Raw genomic sequence first — 6,532 nt, 5'->3', positions numbered from 1 at the left:
AGCCTGGCAGCCTCCATGTAATATACAGCCAGCCTGCCCCGACAGCCCTCAAAAAAATAAACTTATATACTCACCCTCCGATGTCAGCGCATCCCGTCTTCTTTCTTCTCCGCGGTTCCTCTTCTTTCTTCTTGCTTCTATCATGGACGCGGCCATGTTTTCTCCGTGGCTGAGCATACTATGATGTCAGCAGCGGCCGCGTCATAGTATGCGCCTGCTAGAAGAAAACATGGCCGCAGAGGAGAAAGAAGACGGGGCGCGCTGACATCGCAGGGTAAGCATACAAGTTTATTTTTTTAAGTGGGTAATTTTTTTTTTTTTTTTTTAATACACTCATGTATAAGCAGAGGGGACGAGTATATACGGTAGCGCCCGGCCGCTTTATTTTGTTTGTTTGTTGTAACCATGATAATAAGGATTTATTCTAGACAACGCATTGGTTTGATAGACCCACTGACCTGCGCAGGAGGCGGCATAGAATGACCCCGAGGATACCGAATATCTGTCATCCATATGTATGCAAGACTCTGAAGCGACTTCCCCAGGTGGAAGCCACAGGATCCTATGTGAACCTGTTCCTGTTTGAACCAATTGTGAGTATACTTGGTTGCACTGTTGTAGTCAGACACCAGGGGGCGCTGTTTACAATAGAACGACTCATAGACTGTATTGTATGTAGGCAGCACTCATGTATGTGCTCAGATTACATCCGTATATCCTGAGATCCCATTCTCTTATATACTCTTTCTTACACCAGCCTCTTACAACTCTGTGCATCCTTCTTGGCACCATATGGCGGTACACTGTGCTGCAGAGTTGAATGTTGCTATACAGGTTTCATACACACAACCCTGCTGTGTACAGGATGATTTAAGGGGGTTTGGTTGACCCACTAGTAAATATTAGTTGCCTTGTATAGCTCATGGCTTATTTCTATCATTATTGATCATCGTTTAATTTTCTAGTATGGCGCCACCTTGTGTTCAGAATCTATAACGATGTCTACACCCAGCTCAGAGCTGGGGATACACATGCTAAGTCTGATCCTCTGTACATGGCAGAGAAGCCAATCGGAATGGCTTTTTGCCCTGCTTGTCAGGAGAGGAGCAGAGTCCATGTAGTACATGATGGTATAGCTGCTCCTCCTGCAGAGGAAGTGAGAAGCTGCCAGAGGGGGAAGGAGACTCCTGCCTAGAGCTACCAATGAAAAAAGTAATGAACTTTTTTTTTTAAAATAAATATTGTGTAACAGAATTGTCAGACATGTGATAGTCACGGTCTTGGTCTGTTGGTCACTTCTCTCCATGATCAGATATTGTGGGCGCTCATGTTGTAACCATCCAGACGCCGCCTCCTCCTCCTGCCTCTAAGGAGTTATGGCTCCTGCACATATTTATCAGGAATCCTTTGAAGTCGGTCACACTCTGTATCCTTTCTGGCCGTTTACTGGTAATTTATTACTTTTGATAGATTTTTGAGCATAATTGATTAAAAAAAAAAAAAAACAAACTTGTGGAGTTTCCCTACGTGTCCTGACTTTGTAGACAGACATGTACACTTATCAAAAATTGGGGTGGGCTATATATAAGGCTACAGTGAATAGACTTTTGTGACAACATTGCAAATATCTTCCCGTTTTGTGTACACAGCTCCTATGCAGAATGACTTTTCTCCCGTCTGCAGCCATACACTCCGCAGTTCTGCACACACACAAATTGATAGACGTTCTCATCCATCCTATTTGCATAGTCGCTGTATTTAGTTCATTTGGCCCCAAAGGCGCAGTCTGTACTATATTTAGGTGGTGTCAGACCTGCATAGTTTGGGGACTGGTTGCGAGGATCCGGCGCTCACATAACAGGACATTGCTTAGATCTCAGAAGTGATAAGTGCTATCTTCAAGTCGTTTGTGTTTTGTACCCAAATTCCATCCATCATTCGGGTGATCCGCAGCCATTGTCCTGCTTACTATCGCGTGACAGGCGGGTTACACAACATTGGCTTTACATAAGGGTTCAGCGATCTGCACTGGCACAATGATCTATGGTCTAATCCGGTGCCAGGGGACTACTTACCTTCTTACACCCCTGGATATACAGTACATATAGGTATCACCAATATGTACTTCCTAGGGTGACCAACCCTGGGAGGATATAGAGCGATTAGATAAGCCCCATGTTACCTAATACTGTGTCTTATGTAATAATCCATCTCTACAAGCCGGGACATGCACAGGATCCGAAGTCAAACCCTTAACAAATACATTAGCCCCCGCGATTATCAATAACAGAGCGGATGACTATGGCATGAGGTGTAATCCACATCCTGTGAGTCTATGTACCGGCGGTGGCACCTGTCCATGGCTCAGCGTTACAACCCAATTATGGAACTGCGCTGCAGTACCGCTCACATCCTGCATTCTGGCGTGGCGCTGTTTTTGTGGCGAAATCACAAGTTTTTCTCATTTAAGAAACCCAATGAAAGATTTAAGGTCGGATTAACCTTGATCCTCCAGGTGGACAACAGTGTCAGCTGATGGCATCAGTCACGGTGACACTCCAATTACTCGTGTGTGACATATAATTACATATTTCTTTGTATTTTTTGTACAGCTTGTTACTAAAGTAGGCCAATGGTGTAAATGATAGGGGTGGGGTTGCCAAGGGGTGAATGACTGAGGAGTCCCCCCCCCCCCCCCCCCACCTGCTCCGCTCTATGGAGATGAGGCTTCATGTCACATGCTTTATCTTTAGGGCAACCTTTTGTGTATCAAGAGCAACCAACCAAAGTTTGGTTTGCAAAGAAGAAGGGGCTGACGGGGGATTTATTTTGCAAGGAGATCTACTCCTAGCTTCTGTTATCGGAGAAGAGGTGGTCCCTTTGCGACTCCATTAGCAATCGCTGCACACTAGTTAACCTCATTGCTACGGCAGCACATAGTTTAGGATTGCTACCCCCCTCTATCTCATAACATGGATAAAAAAGAAATGTATGGCCCCATAGTAGACTAGTTGTATACACTCCATGTGCAACATCTGCTGCAAACACTAAAAGTTGAAAACCATGTTGGCTTTTTTTTCATAAACAGCGCCACACCTCGCCATGGTGTGTGCCAGTATTGCAGCTCAGCTGTATAGACATGAATGGAGCTTGGCTGCAATACCACACACAACCCATGGTCAGGTGAGTAGCTGTTTTGGGGATAAATCAGCCATGTTTTTTCAACCACTGGACAACCATTTGATAGATATTAGTAAGCCTCACCTGATCAGGCCTATCGACAGATGTAAAGGGTTGGACATGCTGGATTTCAATGAGGTAATCCTCCACCAGATGCGTAAAGCAGCAATTTTCTTGCTTCTCCCCCTCAGATTGCGGAGCCGAGCATGCATGTTGTGCTAGGGGGGGATACCAGTCTGCCAAAGATGTCTGGGCAGCCCTAGAATTTAGAATCGGACTACACAGAATGTTTGTAGTCTGTAACCATAGAGACGCAGAGATCTGCACGAGATCTGTATCTATTTTAAGCCCATTTTTATAGATGCATTAGAGCAATTCAAGGAAGGTTTGTTGCAAAAATATCTTGCACCCCCTGACATTACAGGAGTTACGCCCCATGTCAGACATGTTTACATCAACTGTGAGACCTTTAATCCTGCATTATGTGAATGTCACATGTATCATTGTCACTTGTTTGTAACAAGTCAGCACACAGGGCAACAAGGAGGCATGTCAATAATGTTATCTGTCTGCACCTAAAGCAAATATAGGGGCGACTGTACCCGGCCGCAGAACATTCACCACCCGGGGCTGATGGGAGATGTTTGTTTTCGCGGCGAGGAATTTTCTAGCCCCGAGTCAAGTAGATAACAGAACAAATTAATGGGACGTTATACTTTCCATTGTTTTCAAGCATGACTGGATTATTTATAGTATGGCCCATTAGTCACTCTGAAAGGTACTGATTATCTCCCTTTGTACCTCTTCCAAATACCTACCCTCCAATGATGACTGGAGATTGCGCAGAGTATTTAAGGGCGGGATGACGGTCCTTGTATCATACCTGCAGACACACTGACAACAAGACTGAGAAAGCGAGACACAACTCGGGTGGAAATGGTCAATGATCGGAGAACTGAAGCCACAGCCAGAAGGAGAAGCTCAAGTCTAGGCTCAGTGGCTAAGCAGCCAACAAGTCTGGTTGACCAACTGGAGAGAGGAAGAATATCTGCTCAGCAGAAGCCAATTGCCAAGATGACCTCGAAAAATGTGCCAACAGGAGTTAAAAATTCTGGAAAAAGTCCAAGAGTGCCTGAAGCTTTGGAGAACAAATTTTCCAGGTTTCCTCCTCTGCCAACCAAGAGTTCCTCAACCCCGAGAAAGTCCCATGTGTCCTTCCCACCTTCTAAACAGTTGGTGGTGCAGAGAAGACGTCTCTCCGTTCCGGAGGAGTCCATAAACAGACTGCCCAGGTCCATCCTGAAGAAAAGGCTTTCCATTTCGGTGGACCCACCAGCTCCTCAGGAAAACCAAGCAGATCTGTCAGTTCTCTGGAGGCTTCCTTGGCAGAGGGAGTTGTATTTCCCACCCATCACGCATGACGGGATGCTGGTCTACCTTGATGAGGATGGGTCTCCTCCACCAATGCTTCGCCGGCTCAGTAACGCAGATACCTACAGGTATAGCCAAGAGTTCTTACAGGCCCTCGATGAACTGAAGAGCCGCCCAACGTCTTGAAGGACATGGTCAAGAAGCTGCGCACCAGAGACGATAACTTATAATACCGTAACTATCATATAGTCATTACGTGGACTTTTTGATATCGAAGACGTCTCAATCTTTTGACTTTTTTCTCAAGGACATTGTCTTAAGGTAAAGAAGGAACCATTTTGGGTTCCACAGGGGGCGCCACTCAGCGCTGCCAGGCTTCCACATGGCAATATGGAGCCAAATGGAAACGGAGGGAGTTGGTTCCTGCATAACCAGCAGATAATTCAGTCAGGTTGAAGCTAAAATGGAGACTATTGGAAATTCTGGGTCACTAGAGCGAGGTTCTCTATTAGCCAGAATTGTGTAGTACCTCATTTATCTTGGATATGGGGGGATTGACACTCACTGCAAATAATCCCAAAATCAGGACCCCCTCTAATCAGTATACATAGGAATATCCCTTTAAATATTGTAATTATGTCCATGGGTCCCATATATCCATACACTGTACTATTACTTTGCAGTAGACCCTCCCGATCCAATTTAGGGAAATTAGGGCACATACTGCAGCCAATCAGGTAACAGCTTCCAAACAAATGCATGAATTCATGAAATGTGTAATTTGAACCAAATTCTGGTTCAGAAAAACTGGTGTCTCATAGCAGCCAATCAGATCCCAGCTGTCATTTCTCAGAGCCCCTTTGAAAAATAAAAGCTGCAACCTCATTGGTTACTAAGGAAATTCACTGGTTACTAAGGACTGGGCCTCTCCTTCGGCCTAGTTTCTCTAAATCTCCATTTTCCATAGTCCTCCCCTGAATGTGGAGTCATTTCTCACACGATGCACTTTATTTAATCTGGGCGGACGCTCTGCCATTTTAAACCTAAGTGTATATTGATTTAAATTAAATTACATTTTGTAATGTTTTTTTTAATTACAATTTTAAGATTTTTTTTCTATGTGTATTGAACCCTCCTTAAGATGCTTCGTCCATTGTATATAGTAAAATAAGGGAATATTCTTGGATTATTGGACGGTCACGTTTCTGTATGAAACCGCCACAAGCTGTTAAAGGGGTTGTACCAATGTAACTGATCCCATATCCACAGGACAGGTGGGACGATCCCTTTAATCGGTAATAAATCCATATTACTCCTATCTGGAAGCTTTTTTGTTTCTTGTTTCTATGACACCAGACTAAAGAACGTTTCCCTGGACTATGTTGACATCATATAAGTATTATATAAGTATTATTAATGTCAGGATATTATTTTCTGTTTACAGTTTTTTCAATAAAATCTTTTTCTTACCTTTTAAGAGTCGTTCTTTTTCTTTTTGGGTTCAGTTCACATTTGCGCACATTCGCAATACACAGATCATAGTCCTAATACTATACTCATAGATGTCTTGTGGTGCCCGAGTGTTCCTCTATATGGCCTCATATACAGAGGAGGCTTCTAGGGTAGACGCTATAATACAGGGGAACCATATGGCACAACACAGGGTGCTACAGCCCCATAATACACCACCATACATAAGAACCATATGGCACAACACAGGGTGCTACAGCCCCATAATACACCACCATACATAAGAACCATATGGCACAACACAGGGTGCTACAGCCCCATAATACACCACCATACATAAGAACCATATGGCACAACACAGGGTGCTACAGCCCCATAATACACCACCATACACAAGAACCATATGGCACAACACAGGGTGCTACAGCCCCATAATACAGGGCTATACCTAAGAACCATGTGGCACATCACAGGGTGCTACAGCCCCATAATACACCACCATACATAAGAA

The sequence above is a fragment of the Engystomops pustulosus genome, chromosome 10 (genome assembly GCF_040894005.1).
Source record: "Engystomops pustulosus chromosome 10, aEngPut4.maternal, whole genome shotgun sequence".
Classification (NCBI taxonomy): Eukaryota; Metazoa; Chordata; class Amphibia; order Anura; family Leptodactylidae; genus Engystomops; species Engystomops pustulosus.
Note: the sequence above shows the minus strand (reverse complement) of the source record.